We start from the raw sequence: 21023 nt of genomic DNA on the forward strand, positions 1-21023 counted from the left end.
CGGCGCAACACGCAGGTCCAGGATCAGCACTGGGCCGGCCGGCTGGCAGAGCCTGATTAGAGCGCCGGCGTCCTTTATTAGAGGGTGTTCAGAACAAATTACCCACAAGTCACCTCCGGCACAGCGACCGCCACCGTATGCAGATGAATGTAGGGCTGGAGGATGTTTGTCAAGGAACGGCTCTACGCCACACTGCTCTGTCCCGGGAGGCCAAGCTCACGTCTGCTGCTGGAGACTCATTATATTTCATGTAAATGAGAAAGTAAATGTCCTGCATGAATATTTACCGATAGTATGGGCTATATGCACAACTCCAGTACTTCCTGAAATTAGACATGCTTCTCTATTTCCTTTCCTACACTATTGGATGAAATAATTATTCAGGTGTGCCTGATCATTGTGCTGCAGTCAGGCACACCTGATTAATCACTTCATCCAATACTGTAGGACAGAAAATAGAGAAGCATGTCTAATTTCAGGAAGTACTGGAGTTGTGCATACAGCCTATTCTACTGTTCTGAATTGATTAATAATCTAATGGCAAGTGTCTATCAGTAGAGAGGGATTATTGGAGATGACCACGCTCCAGGTTATTGCCTGTGTAACAAACAGCTGATTGCTGAGCCAGTGTGTGAGGTGTGGAGCCGGTGGAGCTGATGATGTGGTTGAGTAGAGGCGCACGGCTCGGTGGGTGTATCTCTCCTGTCTAAACGAGGAGAAACGAACGTCATGGAGGAGTCGTCACACTGAGCTGCCGCTGAGCCACGTTATTGCCTTCATGCGGTGCCAATATGAAACCATTAGACAAGCCCCGGAGCAGCCGGATTGATTGGGTGAGCAGCCGACCACCGCCTCTCCTCCGGAGAGCGAGCCTGGTTAGATCGTAGGCCTACTCAGTTGATTACTCTGCTAGATGACTGATACTGCCCCCCCCCTCCCTCCCCCTCCCGCACAAACACTCACTGTCCCTCTCAAGATTATTAAAAACACCAAAGCAAACAGTTGCATCGCAACATATGTTGGCCGCAAATCATTGTGTGATTTATCGGAGGGCTGCCACATGGCCGGCCCCTGGGTGATCCAGCGGGGGAGCGGTCCAGTCGGTCAGCTGTCCCTCTGCCGCAGACCTGCTGCTGATGGATGGTCCTGTGGAGTCACTCCCCTCCAAGGCTGTCGTGTCGTCCCATCAGTCACCACGGACGCGCCCCCGGGCAGAGCCGAGCAGGCTGGTCCTTTAGTCAACCACCATCACTTAGAGGCATGTGACACAACTAACTCCTGGGGGCCACTGCAGCTAGCTAGCAGCCCTATACACACACAGTTACACACACACACACACAGTTACACACACACACACACACACGCACGCACGCACGCGCACACACACAGTTACACACATGCACAAACACACACACACACACCAAACTTAGAGGCTCTAGGAACCACTGCAGCTAACTAGCAACCCCATAGACACGCAGGGGTCACACCCACAGGTCTGACTCTCTCTCTCTCTCTCTCTCTCTCTCTCTCATACACACACACACACACACACACACAAACGTGAAGACACACACACACACACACACACACACACACACACACAGGGAGACACACACACACGCTCAAGTAATTATAACAGATCAATCCATCCCTCTATCCATCCACCCGTTTCTCCTGCCCGCCCCTGAATCTGAATACATCTCAGCTCATTATGAGCGGGCGCGGCCCTCTGGCTTCAGACTGGGGAGGAGAACCAGACTTATTGCTATTTCTGTTCAGGGAAAAAAGTTTCTCCTGAAGTTCACTCAGTGTAAATAGTATGATGGATGGGGGCATTTCTATCCTGGAGAAACATCAATTTCTCAAGTTGCAGCCCAATTAAAATATGACAGAAGCGGTTTCGTTTCTTGCTGATCACAGTTTTTTTTTCATCTCATAAAGCTGAACCCTGAGGCTTAATGTGCCGTCGCATACGTATACTGCACTCCTGCAAGACACGTTTACACGCTGAGGAAGAATGAGGCTTGTCTCTGTAAATTAAGGAATAATGCTTGACAATCTTGTGGACAACTACAATATACTGTCACTAAAAAAGGCAATATGTCATTCTGTTTTTACTCTTTTACTTGGATATGACTTCAAAATCCTGTGGCTCTTCTACAGAGAACATATATGTGTAAATATCAAATATGTAATAGCAAATAATATATGTTGCTCTAGGCTTTGCCTGTAAGTGCAGCATGAGAGAGGAATATAAATGAGCTCAATGGTGATAAAAACTAGAAGCGCTTTGCAGTCACCTTGGAGACAGACGAAGCAATATACATATTAAACACCAGGAGCCGTTCTGCCATATGCAGCTTGCTGGCACCACAGCACTGACCCATAGCACCACATCACTGACCTATAGCACCACATCACTGACCTATAGCACCACATCACTGACCTATAGCACCACATCACTGACCTATAGCACCACATCACTGACCTATAGCACCACATCACTGACCTATAGCACCACATCACTGACCTATAGCACCACAGAACTGACCCATAGCACCACAGAACTGACCCATAGCACCACAGCACTGACCCATAGCACCACATCACTGACCCATAGCACCACATCACTGACCTATAGCACCACATCAATGACCCATAGCACCACAGCACTGACCCATAGCACCACAGCACTGACCCATAGCACCACAGCACTGACCTATAGCACCACAGCACTGACCCATAGCACCACAGCACTGACCTTTAGCACCACAGCACTGACCTATAGCACCACAGAACTGACCCATAGCACCACAACACTGACCTATAGCACCACAGCACTGACCTATAGCACCACAGCACTGACCTATAGCACCACAGCACTGACCTATAGCACCACAGCACTGACCTATAGCACCACAGCACTGACCTATAGCACCACAGAACTGACCCATAGCACCACAGAACTGACCTATAGCACCACAGCACTGACCTATAGCACCACAGAACTGACCCATAGCACCACAACAACACTCCCTCTCTCTCTCTCCTCCTGACCTGACACTCTCCCTCCCTCTCTCTCTCTCTCCTCCTGACCTGACACTCTCCCTCCCTCTCTCTCTCTCCTCCTGACCTGACACTCTCCCTCTCTCTCTCTCCTCCTGACCTGACACTCTCCCTCCCTCCCTCTCTCTCTCCTCCTGACCTGACACTCTCCCTCCCTCTCTCTCTCCTCCTGACCTGACACTCTCCCTCCCTCTCTCTCTCTCCTCCTGACCTGACACTCTCCCTCCCTCTCTCTCTCTCCTCCTGACCTGACACTCTCCCTCCCTCTCTCTCTCTCCTCCTGACCTGACACTCTCCCTCCCTCTCTCCTCCTGACCTGACACTCTCCCTCCCTCTCTCTCTCTCTCCTCCTGACCTGACACTCTCCCTCCCTCTCTCTCTCTCCTCCTGACCTGACACTCTCCCTCCCTCCCTCTCTCTCTCCTCCTGACCTGACACTCTCCCTCCCTCTCTCTCTCTCTCTCTCCTCCTGACCTGACACTCTCCCTCCCTCTCTCTCTCTCTCCTCCTGACCTGACACTCTCCCTCCCTCTCTCTCTCTCCTCCTGACCTGACACTCTCCCTCCCTCTCTCTCTCTCTCCTCCTGACCTGACACTCTCCCTCCCTCTCTCTCTCTCTCCTCCTGACCTGACACTCTCCCTCCCTCTCTCTCTCTCCTCCTGACCTGACACTCTCCCTCCCTCTCTCTCTCCTCCTGACCTGACACTCTCCCTCCCTCTCTCTCTCTCCTCCTGACCTGACACTCTCCCTCCCTCTCTCTCTCTCCTCCTGACCTGACACTCTCCCTCCCTCTCTCTCTCCTCCTGACCTGACACTCTCCCTCCCTCTCTCTCTCCTCCTGACCTGACACTCTCCCTCCCTCTCTCTCTCCTCCTGACCTGACACTCTCCCTCTCTCTCTCTCTCTCCTCCTGACCTGACACTCTCCCTCCCTCTCTCTCTCTCCTCCTGACCTGACACTCTCCCTCTCTCTCTCTCTCTCTCCTCCTGACTTGACACTCTCCCTCCCTCTCTCCTCCTGACCTGACACTCTCCCTCCCTCCCTCTCTCTCTCCTCCTGACCTGACACTCTCCCTCCCTCTCTCTCTCTCCTCCTGACCTGACACTCTCCCTCTCTCTCTCCTCCTGACCTGACACTCTCCCTCTCTCTCTCTCTCTCCTCCTGACCTGACACTCTCCCTCTCTCTCTCTCTCTCCTCCTGACTTGACACTCTCCCTCCCTCTCTCTCTCTCTCCTCCTGACCTGACACTCTCCCTCCCTCCCTCTCTCTCTCTCTCCTCCTGACCTGACACTCTCCCTCCCTCTCTCTCTCCTCCTGACCTGACACTCTCCCTCCCTCTCTCTCTCTCTCCTCCTGACCTGACACTCTCCCTCCCTCTCTCTCTCTCCTCCTGACCTGACACTCTCCCTCCCTCTCTCTCTCTCCTCCTGACCTGACACTCTCTCTCCCTCTCTCTCTCTCCTCCTGACCTGACACTCTCCCTCCCTCTCTCTCTCTCCTCCTGACCTGACACTCTCCCTCTCTCTCTCTCTCTCCTCCTGACCTGACACTCTCCCTCCCTCTCTCTCTCCTCCTGACCTGACACTCTCCCTCCCTCTCTCTCTCTCCTCCTGACCTGACACTCTCCCTCTCTCTCTCTCTCTCCTCCTGACTTGACACTCCCCCCCCCTTCTCTCTCTCTCTCTCTCCTCCTGACCTGACACCCCCCCCCCTTCTCTCTCTCTCTCTCTCCTCCTGACACTCCCCCCCCCCCTTCTCTCTCTCTCTCCTTCTGACCTGACACCCCCCCCCCCTTCTCTCCCCCTGCTGGCTCTCTCCCTCCTCTCTCATGTTCCCTCGCAATTCAATTCCATTCAATTCAATTCAGTGAGGCTTTATTGGCATGGCCATACATAGGCTAATTCAGTATTGCCAAAGCACAAGGTAGTGTAATTGGGTAATGCAATTAAATAATAAAATATATGATATTATAAATAACAAAGAAAAGAGAACAGGAATCTCAACATAGCTGATGAATGGAAAAATATTAATACAATAACAATCACAATATGGTGGGGGGTCACATTCTCAGATCAGGGGGGTATTCTCAGATCAGGGGGGTATTCTCAGATCAGGGGGGTATTCTCAGATCAGGGGGGTATTCTCAGATCAGGGGGGTATTCCAGAAAGTGGGTTTAGTGAAAATGCTGACTTTGTTAACCCTCAAATGAGGGAAAGCCTGTTAACCCTCAAATGAGGGAAAGCCTGTTAACCCTCAAATGAGGGAAAGCCTGTTAACCCTCAAATGAGGGAAAGCCTGTTAACCCTCAAATGAGGGAAAGCCTGTTAACCCTCAAATGAGGGAAAGCCTGTTAACCCTCAAATGAGGGAAAGCCTGGGTTTTCCGTTCCAGGAAGAGAGACAACTCGACACATGAGGCAGCATGCCGGCTGCCCTACGCCTCTTCTCCCAGGCTTCTTCTGGTGTGGGTTTCCAGTTTTTGGTGATGGGGCGTGGCTGAGGGGGCGTGGCTGAGGGGGCGTGGCTGATCGCTGATCTGAGGCAGGTGTGGACAATCAGCCCAGGTAGCCCTTCAGCTCTCTAACCCACAGCTGTGAGGGCTCCGGGGTGCCACAGTATTCTCTCAAAATCCAATCATGTTTTCATGTAAAACAAAATGTGTGCTTCCATACAGTAGTTTGACTGAACCGATTTCAATCAATAATATGACATCCACCCTCAATCTTCAACTTTCAGCAACACGCAGCTAAGATTCATAATGTGTCTGGTTAGCAACAGCATGGCCATCTTGCAACTTGGAGAAGAGAGCACAGTTCCTCACAATGAAGGAATTAGTACCTGACCTTCAAAGGTATTAAATAGCAAACGCAATCACTATCACTGAAATTGCTTTCAGGGTTGATAAGTCACTGAGCGTGTGCTACAATTATGTATTTGCATTGTCTCCTCCCATGTTCCACGCTAGGGTGGGCACGCCCCTTATTATATATTCATTTCGGCCAAAAGTTCTAATTGGATAGAGCATGCAAATTTGCGCACTTGAGGGACGCAATCCTCCATGCACACCGTTCATAGATCACCTGGCACATTTATTTGTGGGTATTAAGGCATTTGCACACATTGGTATACGTGCAAAACTTTAGTAGATAAGTATAATCTAGTGCTTAAGGTTAAGTGCAAATGTAAATAATTAAACAAACACTAGGCGTTTAAGAGGGAAAATCCTGGTAGTACTTCTTGAAGAGGTGAGTTTTGAGCCTATGGCGAAATATGAGCAGTCCTGATGTCGGTGGGCAGTTCACTGTGTGACCAGGACAGAAACGAGCTGTGACCATGTCACAACCTCAAACCTTGTTCCATCTCTTAACTGTAGCAGTTAACAAGAAAACATATGCCTGCACCAGTCTGTGTATATATGTGTCCACCTAGACCCTCATATATTTGTCATTTGTCTCCTTCCTCTTCCTCTGCTTGGCCCCGACCCAGTGCTGTGCAGCAGCTAGAATTCATATGTTCCTTCCTGGTCTTAGGGGGACATCTAGTGGCGCACCCTCTGTTGGTACACACTGGACTTTATGATGTAAAATCTACCTTCACAGTCCAGGGGGCAAACTGATAGGCCAGTGCAATTCAAGATAAATACTTCTCACTTCCAAACCCCTAACCCTAGACCAGCAGGAACCTCCACCTAACCCCAACCCTACACCGGCTAGAACCTCCACCTAACCCTAGACTGGCAGGAACCTCCACCTAACCCCATCCCTAGACCGGTGGGAACCTCCACCTAACCCCAATCAAACCGAATAATCGCTGAGGGAGTAGAGGCCCCTGTAAGTGGGGAGACCTGGGAAGGGAGTAGCACACCCCTATACTTTTTTTATTATATACTCCTCGTGTGCGTGCGACTACACCAACAAGCCGATCGTAGTGTAGACGCTGTAACATTTCAAATCAGAAAAGATACATTGATATGCAAATATGGAGAGGCCCTTTACGCTAAAAACGGACAGGAAAGATGTGAACATGGATACATTGCTCTAAAACTGAGGGAACTGGGAAGGTTAGTGTTGGCTATAAAAGAGATTGACCATACTATAGTGTTTGACCGATGTATGCCAACCTGCAGGCTTTGAGCTAGCTGTCAATGGAGCCCTGAGTGCTTGCAGGTTCTCTACGGCAACAAATACATTGGCTACTCACTCAAAGGGGCAACAGAGGTCTTAATTGGGCAGTCTATCATGTCATATCTATGAAGTTCTTGGAGCTCTACGACTCTAGTTGGCGCCAGTATGTGACTGTCGGAGCTCACAAGACCCTTGGAAAAAGAAAATGGAATAAAGATGATGGCATCCCACTTACTAATGAGCATATTAAGAGAACTACTGGTAGCATATTAGGAGAACTACTGGTAGCCTATGTGAAGTTCCTGGGAAATTCCTGGATTTGCATTCCTTCACTCATCATGGAACGTCTGGTAAGACTGATAGTGACATGCATATTTGACATGAAATAAATTATTGATTTGGGGTCAATGAGGTGTCTAGCACAGAGGGACTGTGGTATATGATCATTATATCACAGCTATTTCAGTGGCATGACTAGCTTCCGTCCTACCAGTCCTGAACAGAAACAAGCCAGCCTGAACATAAGCCAGGCTGGACTTGGCCTGATTTTCTTCTCTGGGCTTACTGGCGGATCGCCAACAACTTCAATGTGCATACCGCCACCTACTGTACCAGAGTGTGTAACATCATGTCATTTGCCTACCCAATCTGTCACCTAAGGAAGTAAATAATGCCTTGCATTCTTTGTTTTACATTCATTACTCACATTTAGGTTGAAAAATTACAACTTTATTTGTAGGTATTTTTTTATTTTTAGGTAAAGAGTGTAAATCTTAATACAGAAAAATAATGTTCCTACATATAATGATCAGTCTAATTATAAATTACACACAAAACAGAAATTAAAGGATTGTTCCTTAATATAACTAAACGAGCGGGTTACTGCTAACTAAAGCTTTACAGATGTTGGTCATCTAATTAGTAAACTTAGTCTATAAAAAGTATCACCTTATTGCTCATTTTTTTGTCTTTGACCAAATTAGTGTACATTATGCTTACATTTAGTCTATGCAATGTGTGCAAAGTAGGCTATTCTCAAGGAAAAGGTGTGAATGCAATAAATGTACATTGGACTGCTCAAATGTATGTGGAGGTATTACCCTTGGTGTAGAAATAAAAACAGAATTTCTTTAAATAGTGCCCTCTTTCCAATAAAATAATGTTAGCCCTAGCCTATCATTTTAAATGGTATAATATTGTTTCATATGCTTGTAATGGGTTGTTGCGGGTAATCCTGGACCTTCTGCCGACGGCTGGACACCAGAGGTCCTTCAGAGCTGATGTGCTACTCAGAGGGGGGTGAAATCCTGGCGGCCTGCGGACGGCTATACTCAAGAGTTCCTCCAGCGGACGGCTATACTCAAGAGTTCCTCCAGCGGACGGCTATACTCAAGAGTTCCTCCAGCGGACGGCTACACACTAGAGTTCCTCCAGCGGACGGCTACACACTAGAGTTCCTCCAGCGGACGGCTACACACTAGAGTTCCTCCAGCGGACGGCTACACACTAGAGTTCCTCCAGCGGACGGCTACACACTAGAGTTCCTCCAGCGGACGGCTACACACTAGAGTTCCTCCAGCGGACGGCTACACACTAGAGTTCCTCCAGCGGACGGCTACACACTAGAGTTCCTCCAGCGGCATTCCAACACAACAAAGCTACCAGCATTCCCCCAGCGGGCCGCAGATATGCCTCCCCAAATCTGCTGGCTGGCCGGGAACTATCAGCCCTGTTAAGGACCACCCATAGTTTTAAACTACAAACAGGGTGGTAAGGACCTAACTGGAGAAAGAATAGTTTACAGCTGCTCTGAATATGTTCTTCCCTGTCTAAATAAAATAAAATCACCCTAGAAATGAAACACATTCAATCAGACATTAAAACATGAACATTTTTATTTTTAAATGAAATAAATTAACTTTTTTGTCACTTTTACTCTTTTTAAAAAAAATATATTTTGTTATTTTCTTATTATTTCTTCTTTTTAGGAGGTGTCCCTTCTTCTCCTCCTCGGCCTGCTCCTGGACCAAATCAAATCAAACTGTATTTGTGCATCACATTTCATACACAGAGGCAACACAATACGCTTTACAGAGAGCAATAGGGGGATGGACATAGATCCTATGTGGTAGGCCTGCATGTATTAGCTATCCCTGTAGTCTGTAAAATTATATTTAAGTGTATCACATAATAAGGCACAATCAGCACTTAGCAGACCTACCTTCTCATGAACAGGAAACAACAGGAAGTTGTGACCTGTGACAGGAAAGAGGAGAGAAAAGACTGTCAAAACTTACAAGAATGTATAAAAATGAGACAATCTCAAGACACAAGCTCTATGCTGAATATGTAAGGCAAGGCAAGTTTATTTGTATAGAACATTTCAGCAACAAGGCAATTCAAAGTGCTTTACATGAGACATTAAAAGCATCAAGACAAAGTGCAACACATAAAAGGTCATATTAAACAAAATGCAAAAAAGGAAATTTAAAACAAAATGCAGGTAAAATAAGGGTGCTTTCACACCTGTTTTTCGTTCCAATTCAAGGGGAATCGGAACAAAATTGATAGAATGTTGCAACTGTCCTTAGTTCCAGTTTGTGTTCCCACGGCAGAATACCCAATCAGGACAGATCAGTTCTGAACACGCCTCCAACACGCTTCGCTTGCAGACAGCCTTCTGATTGGTCAGAATAGAGGGGCTCGCGGGATGTTTATTTTCAATAGAAGAATAGAAGGCTATACATTCGTCATGGGGAGGTTATGGTACTTTCGGGCGTAGCCTACATACTGTACATGCAAAATACAGAGCTGTTGTAACAGGGGCAGGAACCTGTGCGGTTTCGGTAGGAAAATAATGTGAAGGACGCGGATCTATTTTCCAGAACTGGAGCGATGCGATCCGTCTGATCGATTTAGATCCTTTATGGGAATCATGATTCCAAAATGAAGTGTATCTTATCTTATTACCTCTCCCTCAAATTCCTTGGGGAGATCCTCTACAGTAGCCCAGTGGGTTAATGGGCTACTGCAGGATCCCTGCCCTACAGTGTGCTGGACCATGGAGGCGGGGCGGGATGGGGGAGAGAGGAGAGGAGGAGAGGGGGAGAAAAGATGAGGGAAAGGGTTGATGACCCCTGAGTCTTTGTCCTGGAATTAAAGAGTAAATACTCTAGGTTAGAAGATTAGTTTGATATGTGAGAATAAGTGGGAGGGGTGGTACGCTTTACCCCCCATCTAACCTTGAGACAGGAACTCATTCTCATGATGATAGAAACTACTTGCTTTCCAACACATTTGTTCACTAAAAAAACTTGATAACCAATGAATCAATGTGAAGGTCATGTGGTGGATATGCATTAACAGGGTAGTTGGATATGCATTAACAGGGTAGTTGGATATGCATTAACAGGGTAGTTGGATATGCATTAACAGGGTAGTTGGATATGCATTAACAGGGTAGCTGGATATGCATTAACAGGGTAGTTGGGCGTTGAACAGAGACTCACCATCGCAAGAAATTAACTCTACAGTAGAAGAGAGTGGAGACAGAGTACGGCCAGTTTGAAGAAAGAACAGAATACAATCAGTAATCAGCAGGAATCAAGAATGAAATACTCAACTCTCTTTCATATCTATTTCACTTAAATATCAAGGCCAATAAAAATAATAGAGTATTTACTGTAGCGCCACCTAGCATGCAGTACCATGTGGGTCAACAGATGTGATCATTGTGGGGTGTTTCAAACCTCCATCACTTTAATATCAAAGCTTATTAAAAATATAGATTTTTAAAAACGGTAACACTATAATACAGCCCATGTCTTACCAGCGTTTTGCCTGTCTTACTAGTGTCTTACGGGGTACTTACCGGTTACTTACCCGGTACTTACGGGGTACTTGTATGTAGGTATGGCTTACTTACGGTGCATATTATGGAGTGCATGGAGCGTAGGTATTTGTACTTACAGGTAAATACAGGGTACTTAAATTCCCCATAAGTACTGTATTGGGTAAGTACCGGGTGAGTACCCTGTAAGTACTCGGTAAGTACCCCATTCATACTTGTAAGTACAAATACCTACGCTCCCGTGCATTCCATAATATGTCCCCTCCACAAGTACCCCATACCTACCTGCAAGTACAAATACCTACGCTCCCGTGCACTTCATAATACATCCCTCTCCGCACCGTAAGTAACCCGTACCTACATACAAGTACCCATTAAGTACCCTGTATTTACCTGTCAGTACTGTGTAAGTACCCCGTACACCTCTGTGCACTCCATAACACATCCCCCTCTGCACTGTAAGTACCAGGTAAGTACCCCGTAAGTACATGTACGTCCTCGATAAGTACCCCGTAGTACAAATACCTATGCTTCCATGCACTTCAGAATACGTCCCCCTCCACACCGTAAGTAACCCATACTTACCTGCAAGTACTGGGTAAGTACCCGGTAAGTACCACATACTTACCTGTAAGTACAAATACTTACGCTCCTGTGCACTTCATAATACGTCCCCCTCCGCACCGTACATAACCCAAACCTACAGTACATGTAAGTACCCAGTTAGTGCCTCGTACTCACCTGTAAGGCCCCTCCGCACTGTGAGGTCAGACACAGGCTGTATTAGAAAGCGGTACCAAGAAAACACTGAAATGCAGATAAGTTGCTTTCCAACTAACATATGTTGTCTAGAACACTTAAAGGAGTAGTTTACATTTTTAGCCCTGTTTTAAGGTTACTTATGATCATATACAATGATTCAGATCAAAACGTTGACAAAACTAGCACTTTTGAGAAAGTCTGATAATTGCTCTACCACCGTTTTGGTCGTCCAATGGATGTGGGTGGGCACCTTGAAAAATCATTAAAAAAACATGTTAAACTCTCAACTTCAAAGACAAGAAACTCACCGAGGTGTTAGTTGGCGTTCTGACATATAATTCGCCATGAAGTAAGATTCTAGTTCATCTGGAAAGGCTTTTTAAAAATATTTAGCATATAACTATTTAGTATAGAACTATCCTTTAACAGGCAGTTTGAAACACACCCTCCGACCATCTGCGTTCTACTTTTCGGAATAGCGGACCTTTTGCCAAAAGGCTTGGGGGCCGCTATTCCGATGAATTGAAATCAATCTTCGGAATAGCGGACCTTCGGAATAGCGGTCGGTTACCCTGGACATTTACACTTGCTACACTTAAGCCTACTGTATTTTTTGTGCATTGACATCATTCTCACCAGGGCCTGTTGTTCATCACGGTTACATGTCGTTATTCCGAAATGTCTTCATTCATAAGGTTTTTATGTTGTTATGCCGTATTGTTATGCCGTATTGTTATAGTGAAACGAAGATTGCCTCCGAAAGACATCCTGGTCTGGGCTACATATTATAATTATTATTATTATTGTTGTTGTTGTGTGTTATAGCCTAGCCTACTGTGTAGTGCTGACGATTTAGTTAACATTGCAACTGGCAGTTTGAAACGCACCCTCCGATCGTCAGCGGTCTAGTTTTTGGAATAGCGAACCCCTTTATTTTCGGAGTAGCGGACCTTTTAGCGACCTTATGGCGTTTAACATATTCCTTCAGCCAACCCTGGCAATGGTAAACATTCTTGGGACCAAGTCAAGAACAAATATAAAAACATAATCCAAACCTATAGGCCTAGGCTACTTGTTATCTTCAATAAGCAGCCTACATGGCTGTTGTGGTGCTTGAAACCGTCACTGTTTTAGGATGATGTCTGTTGTATACAAAGGCCTATAGAACAATGAAATGGCTGAAATTGCTTATAGCGAACAGGAAGAAAAATGAGAACAGGAAGACTGGAGGGGGGTCTGCTCCAAAACACTCCCTGCTGAGGAGCTGGCCCTCTCCAACAACAATACTTAAAAAAAAAAACACAAACGCACATTTTGCCCTGTTGCACAAGCACATTCTCCAGTGCACTGTCCCTTTGTTTTTGTCCCCTTGTATAAGAACATCCCCCTATTCACCTTGTTCTTGTGGCACGATCACTTTACCCACTCAGATGAAATAGGCCTACTTGCCACATGAATGCACACAAATAATAAGGTTCCATCAGTATAAACCTTCTAAACTGGGTCTGGAATCAAGATAGAGGGAAAGAAACAGAACAATGTCATACCCTCTGGGAAGACCTTTAGTTAGATACAATTCTACTGCTTAAATTCTGTTTTTTTCATTTGAGAAAGGCCTCTCCCGCAGCACATTACACAGGGCAATTAACATTCCTCAGGTTGGCAAGTCTCACAATATAGTTGACTAACAAAGAAGCTACCCAACGACTGCCACCTGTTTGAGTTGCACCTGTAACTTTTATTCCTGTATTCTATATAAATAAACTTGCCTTGCCTTGCCTTGTGAATCAATGAATGGCTTACTCTGGCTTTTTTAAGGTAATCACCAGAAATGCCATGTAGGCCACTTGCCATGTTTATGGCTGTATACACCTCATGTGCCATAATAACCACATCACTCTTGATGATGTCAGCCTTATATAGTTCACTCTTAACACAGTTAAAAATATTAATATAATGCTGTCTCCATACCTCATTTGGTGTTCCTGATGTTTATTACTAAGCCTGTATTACTAAGCAGACTGGAAGGCAACCTCAAACATGACCATATCATAAGCTAGAATCACTATTTTATTTATCCAAAGACCAGCTACACCAGTCATGTTTTGATTGGAATGTTGCATTCCTCTCAACCTTGTCCATTACTTTAGGTCAACCTCAGATGAGCTTGACAGCGAAGTGTCTATTCCTTTCGGTCGTCCATACATCCAACCAGTTCCACTCCAGCGTCCCTCCTCATTACATCCACATATGTTGGTGTGAGACGTGCTCTAATTACACTTTCACTACAGAGTAGTAACACCTAACTGGAGAAAGTAGAGTTTAAAACTGATTTCAGTATTTACTTCCCTGTGTAAATAACATAAAATATCCCTGGAAATGACAACACAAATCATTTATGGTTTAATGGTATTCATTGTTTATTTTAATAAAGTTTCTTTAATTCTTTTGTTTTTTGGGGGGCGGGAGGAAGGGGCCCAAACTCCTCCACTTCTCCTCCTGCTGGGGGACATCAAATCAAATCACTTCATTTTTCTTGCACATTTCATACACAGAGGCTTTAACACAATGCACTTTAGGACAGGTCGCGCTACCGGCACGCGGCACGCTTGGCACGAGCTTGGGGCTGCCTAGGCAACAAAATGACGAGTTGGGAAGCCTCCGTAGGCTAGACCGTCCCATTTCACAAAACGTTTACATCCGGCCTACCTGGCCTGAAGGACGCGACCTACGTAGATCGCATAGGCTGCAACCTAGGTAGGATGCAACCCTTGAATTGGGACAGACCCAATAAGCACTTAGCAGATATACCTTCTTCCCCTCGATCATCAACTCCGTCTTCTCCCTCCTCCTAGGACATTTCATGCACAGAAGCAACACAATGTACACATTGCTTATGTGTTAAATATCTCTGTAGTTCTTAATGTAATTGATAAGTTTATATAATCATTTAACACAATATGTTTAACACAATAAGACATACCATACCAAACCAACAACGTCCACCTCCTCATCCTCCCATCCTTGGCCCCTCTCCTCTGTCTGCTCCCCCTTCTGGCCCCTCTCTCTCTGCTCTCGCTTCTGGTGACATTGAATCAGTTTATTGTTTCTAGGACATTTCATGCACAGAAGCAACACAATGTACTTTACAGAGAGAAATGAGTAATTAGATAATAAACAGTTGCAAGATCAGGGTGTACACCAAGTAGGACAGATTGTGGATGATGGGGCCATAATCTCATTTGAAGAACTGAGGTCAAAATTCAAAATAGATGCCTCATTTCTTCTATATATGCAACTGAGATCTATTGTTAAAAAGCTGAGATGTAGCGGCACCCTGGTGGGTAGCCACAGTGAGCTAGAGGTCAATCTTAAAACGATTACAGATGAGAGAGTAATGGTTTCTAACATATATTTGCGTCTTCTACTCTCCATCCCCAATACTAATTTCCAGACACAGATGAAGTGGGAGCAAGACCTCAATATCTCCCTCTGTGGAGAAATGTGGGGATGCACATTGCTTATGTGTTAAATATCTCTGTAGTTCTTAATGTAATTGATAAGTTTATATAATCATTTAACCCAATATGTTTAACACAATAAGACATACCACCCAAACCAACAACGTCCACCTCCTCATCCTCTTCCTCCTCTTCCTCCACTTCCTGCCTTGGCCCCTCTCCTATTAAATTACATATTCAGAGTAAGAGAGGCTAATAACATCATAGGAGAGACATGGCAAACACTGGTGTATGTCTGTGTGTGTGTGAATGTGCCTGGGCCCAGATAGAGGCAGGGGTCAGGGGTAGGATCGGGGTAGGAAAAGGATACGGACCCGGGTTAGGGTGAGGGGAAGGGGATCTGTAGTCTTTAATGTGATGTATGATGGTATGACAGCACACCTACCCCTTCGGCGTAGATCCTGGATCTCCATCGCCTCATTTATCATCCGCAGGAGGTTTAATCGTGCCCTGCCTCTCACTCAGAGGTAATATATTTCCTGACCATTTGCCTGGAGTTAGTAAGAGAAAGCTTTCAGATTGCATTTCACACAGGACTGATGCCAGTGCTTCAATAGGAACTTGTAACCAATTTATCAATTTGAAAGTCATGTGGTAAGCATTAACAGGCTAGTTGGGAGTTGAACAGAGACTCACCATTTTGGACAGCTATTAATAACTGAAAATAACCTAAAGGGAGAACAAAATATATATAGTTAAATTCAAGCCCCAAGACTAGCTCGAGTTGTCCTGAGTTGATTGTAGCTTGGGATGTACCAGAATCACACTGTCAATTTAGGAAGCAGGAAAGCATCCCAAAGTGACTTCATACATTGGACACTTTGTCTCGAAGTAGAGGGTTGCACCTTGGTGTGTAGAGGATTTAGCAAGATGACTTGTGTTGATTAGATTTTTAAAAGTATCAGAATTGCACTGTCCATTATACATTTAAGTGCAAGTATTCACTGTAGCGCCACCTAGGCATGTAGTACCACCTGGCGACCCATGGAACCAGCCATGGGATCACGGTGGGGTGTCCTACAAGCCTGTAAAGTTTCAAACCTCTATGACTTTCCTAAGTAGAGATATTCACAAAACCCTTAGCTTAGACTGCTAGCAAGTTGTCCATTTAAACTCCATGCAAACTGCTATGCCTGCTAGTTAGCTAAAAATCGTTTTTAGTTAACTATTAATTGTTTACACACACAAATACAAATAAAGATTGGCCTTCAAACCTATATGACTTTCCTAATGAAAGGTAATAACAACAACCTTGGCATAGATTATTGCTAACTTGCTAAATTTGTCCATGTGGCCATTCAGCTGCCATGCTTTCTTCAAGCTAAAATCGATTTTAGCTAGTTAGCTTATCTTTTTTGCTCAAAAACTCAAGAATACAACTACAAGTTGGCCTACACTTGATCTATCTTGTCTAGGACACCTAATAATCTGATCTATGGTTAACTGAATGACATTTCTGTGCAGTAACATAATTTTATAATCTAGACAAATGAAGAACATCTTACCAACTGCTGATATGCAGAAGCAGAAAAGTCCTGGGCTATTCTTATGAGCTAGTTATATACAGCCCAGCATTAGCATAATTACCATGATGCATTGCTGTTCAGGTGTACTTTTTGAAACCATAATTAATGTTTTCTTCGTCTCCATGTTGTACTGTTACTGTGCATAGGTTTCGAGCCAATCCGAGCAATTTTAATTTTAACATGTAAACCTATGCCGGTTGTACACCGACCTATGGCGGCTGTACACGCCTGTTTCTCCAAACTGGTGCATGATAGGAGGCTATCGCTATCGCAATTAGTGTGAAAATTGAACCATTAAGCAGTGTGCATGATTCATCACTAGTGGATGTGTTATAAATAAATTATTTTAGTAAATAATAACAAAAAATCAGCAAAAAAGGGGTCATTACAAAGGTATTACAGCCTTTAAAAATATAACAGTATTTATGTATATTAATTTTGATAAAGTTGGAAAACATTTGCAGTCATTTCCTGACTGAGTAATACTAGCTAGGCCCTCTGAAGAACTTGCTCTCAAAGCCTTTCTTGGCATGATTAACTTTCTTTCGGTAAGAACGATAACGCTGTATCACTTCAACTGAAATCTATGGCTTGCTAGAAATAGGCCTCAGTTTGATAATCACTGGTTCGTCCCTACAGTAACTATAAGCTATAGCTATCGGGCATCTCGTCATACCTCCTGTAAATTGTAAATTGAAGGCGCACGTGCGCACGTGCGCACGTGACATGAACGATTGTAACATTGGCGTGGGAAAAGTTAGTACAATTAGTGTGCAGCCACCAGGGCCAACAGACTGCAGCCTCCCCGTGGGGCGGGGGAAGGCAATCAGTGTGAAAATTGAACCATTAAGCAGTGTGCAGCCACCAGGGCCAACAGACTGCAGCCTCCCCGGGGTCTGGGGAAGGCAGTCATAGGATGATTGATCTATTAAGCAGCGTGCAGCCCCCAGGGCCAACAGACTGGTGGTGTTAAAGTACCAAGTGTTGACACTAACATACTGGAATATCAGCCTCCTAGCTCTCCGTTAAGTGTGGAAATAAAGGAATGTACAGCTGCCATATAAACCTATTGGCACTGTACGCCTTTCCCGTACGGCCTACAAACATCCCACAGATATGAATCAAAACTTAGATTGCTCTAGAGTGTCAAAGGATCAACATATTTCAGCGTCAGCCCCCAAGATTAAGCGGTTTTCTTAATTGATCAAAATGATCAATTCTTGCACAGAAGGGTGTTGTACTCTAAGAGCCTGACAGTGTCCTGGTTCAAATTTGGAGATATGTGAGGATTTTTTTTTTCTAGAGGGGTTAGCTGAAATTTCTCTGCACAGTCTCGATGGACACTCACTCATGACCCACTGACCCGATTTTGAGGCCTCTAGTGCTTTCGGAACCCCCTCTGTACAGAAAAACAATGTGCGTGTACAGGCGCCATAGGAATTCGGCGGCTGTACACATTCTCCCTAAGTCGCTTCCCGTAACCCGACCGAAGGTAGCAGAGACGAAAGCTCTGCACATTCTGCAATGGCAGGGCATGCTGAGTAACTGACCCGAGTACTGTGTCTGTACTGTGCATGTAAAGGTCCTCCAGGGGCTGTGACCTTTGTTTCAAAAGGTCATGTGTACAACGGCAACAGTTTCAATGGTGAGGACATTCCTATGGCGGTTGTACACATCATCTTTTTAATTTTTAAAGGTGTTGTCAAAGCAGTAGGAGGCTGATCTCAGAGTATGTTCATCCCACCCTTTGGTACTTGAGAACCCCCGCTTTATAGCCTCCTAGCCCCCACCGCTTCGGAGAAATTGTGCGTGTACAGCCGCCATACATTCCTATGGCAGCTGTACACATCATCTCCAAATTGACAGGGGCTAGGAGGCTGATATGGCAGTATGTTCATGTCTCCATGGTGTACTGTTACTGTGCATAGGTTTCGAGCAAATCGGAGCAATTTTAATTTTAACATGTAAACCTATTGCTGTTGTACACGAAAGCTGTGGCGCCTGTACACGCCTGTGTACTGTAGCGTATTAAAAGAAATCGAGCGGTCCGATCGGTCCGAAACCCGTACGGCCCTTTGTCCTCGAGGTGCCGATCACGCACGCCGGATTTCGTGCCGAACGGACCGCTCTGAATATCCCGTTCTCTGTTTGGCCCATATGGGACGCTCAGATTGGTCCGCCGTACAGAGGGCCCATAGTCCCCGAGGGCCTGATCACGCTCACCGAAGGGCGTGCCGATCGGAAAACTTTGAAAATGGAGCTCTCTGATTGGTCCGAAACTCCGCACGCCGTTAGGCCACGGTCGGGCCTCCACCCTGACCGGACGTCAGCCCGATCGGTGGGGGTCAAACTCAAAACCGGCCCGAGACACTTTTAGCCACCAGGGGGCTCATCGGCGCCCTCCGGAGGGCGCACGGTTCGGATTTGGCGAGGCCACGCCCAAATCGGCGTCCCGAGAGGTCGCGCGGTCTGGGACGCCGTTTTTGAATGAAAAGTGCCTGGGCTGTACACTCGTCCAAGGAACCTGCCTGGGTTGTACACGGCGTACGGCCCAGGCGCGTCCCGCCTGAGCTGTACACGCCAGACGGCCTCCAGCCGGGTTGCATGGGCGTTGTACGCCGTGTACAGGGCCCATAGGCCCCCATAGTGCGCTGGGCGGTGGCTCGGAGTCGCCGCCGGGTGGTGTGATCGTGTCTGTACACTTTGGTGTACAGCCCGCATTGGGCCTGTATTGGAGCTGTACGCGTTTTAGTGAGGACGTGTACAATGGTAGCACTTTGTGTACAGCCCCCATTGACTTCAATGCAAGGAAACGTACAGCCCCCATTGACTTTTCGCTCACTTCCCTACTCCACCTTGTTCTAACACGCCAGAGGCTGTTCACCTTGGAGACCTGCTGCGGATATGGGTACGGCCCGGCGCAAAATTACCTCCGCCTCGCCCGGGTTTTCAAGGGCCGGCGGGAGCGTCCCTGACGCCGCAAGCAATGCGCGGCGCTTTCCAGGGCTCGGGCCTCTATCTCGGGACGAACCCATTCCAGAGTTGCCCCGCCCTTGACGGAGAAAAGAGAACTCTCCCAGGGGCCCCCGCCGGCGTCCCCGGGGTCGTTTGCGTCGCCGCCTCAGGGCGCCCTCTCGGCGCCCCTCTCCGCTGCCCTCCGGGTCCGGGGATCTGAACCCGACTCCCTTTCGATCGGCCGGGGGCTCTGACACCCATCGCCCCGCGCTTTACGAACGGCGTTCGCCTATCCCTTAGGACCGACTAACCCGTGTTCAACTGCTGTTCACACGGAACCCTTCTCCACTTCGGCCTTCAAAGTTCCCGTTTGAATATTTGCTACTACCACCAAGATCTGCACCCGCGGCGGCTCCACCCGGGCCCGCGCCCTGGGCTTCCGCGCTCACCGCGGCGGCCTTCCTACTCGTCGCGGCGTGGCCCCCGGGGGCGCGTCTGTTGCCTGCGACGGCCGGGTATGGGCCCGGCGCTACAGCGCCATCCATTTTCAGGGCCGGTCGATACGGCAGGTGAGTTGTTACACACTCCTTAGCGGGTTCCGACTTCCGTGGCCACCGTCCTGCTGTCTATATCGACCGACACCTTTCATGGGGTCTGATGAGCGCCGGCGTCGGGCGCCTTAACCCGAGCGTTCGGTTCATCCCGCAGCGCCAGTTCTGCTTACCAAAAGTGGCCCACTAGGCGGCTCGCATTCCACGCCCGGCTCCGCGACGGCGAGCCGGGCCTCTTACCCATTTAAAGTTTGAGAACGGGTCGAGGCCGTTTCGGCCCCGAGGCCCTTAGTCATTCGCTTTACCGGATAAAACTGCTCTTGGACGAGCGCCAGCTATCCTGAGGGAAACTTCGGAAGGAACCAGCTACTAGATGGTTCGATTAGTCTTTCGCCCCTATACCCAGGTCGGACGACCGATTTGCACGTCAGGACCGCTGCGGGCCTCCACCAGAGTTTCCCCTGGCTTCGCCCTGCCCAGGCATAGTTCACCATCTTTCGGGGTCCCACCGCGCGCGCTCTTGCTCCGCCTCCCCCGAGGGTGGGGACGAGGCGGGCCGGCGGTGCGCCCGGAGCCCCGCGGGGCCGGGATCCCGCCTCGGCCGGCGCGCCGACCTCCGCTTTCACTGCGCCGTGGGGTTTAATACCGACCCTCTGACTCGCGCGC

This window comes from Borostomias antarcticus (assembly GCF_949987555.1).
Source record: "Borostomias antarcticus genome assembly, contig: scaffold_65, whole genome shotgun sequence".
Classification (NCBI taxonomy): Eukaryota; Metazoa; Chordata; class Actinopteri; order Stomiiformes; family Stomiidae; genus Borostomias; species Borostomias antarcticus.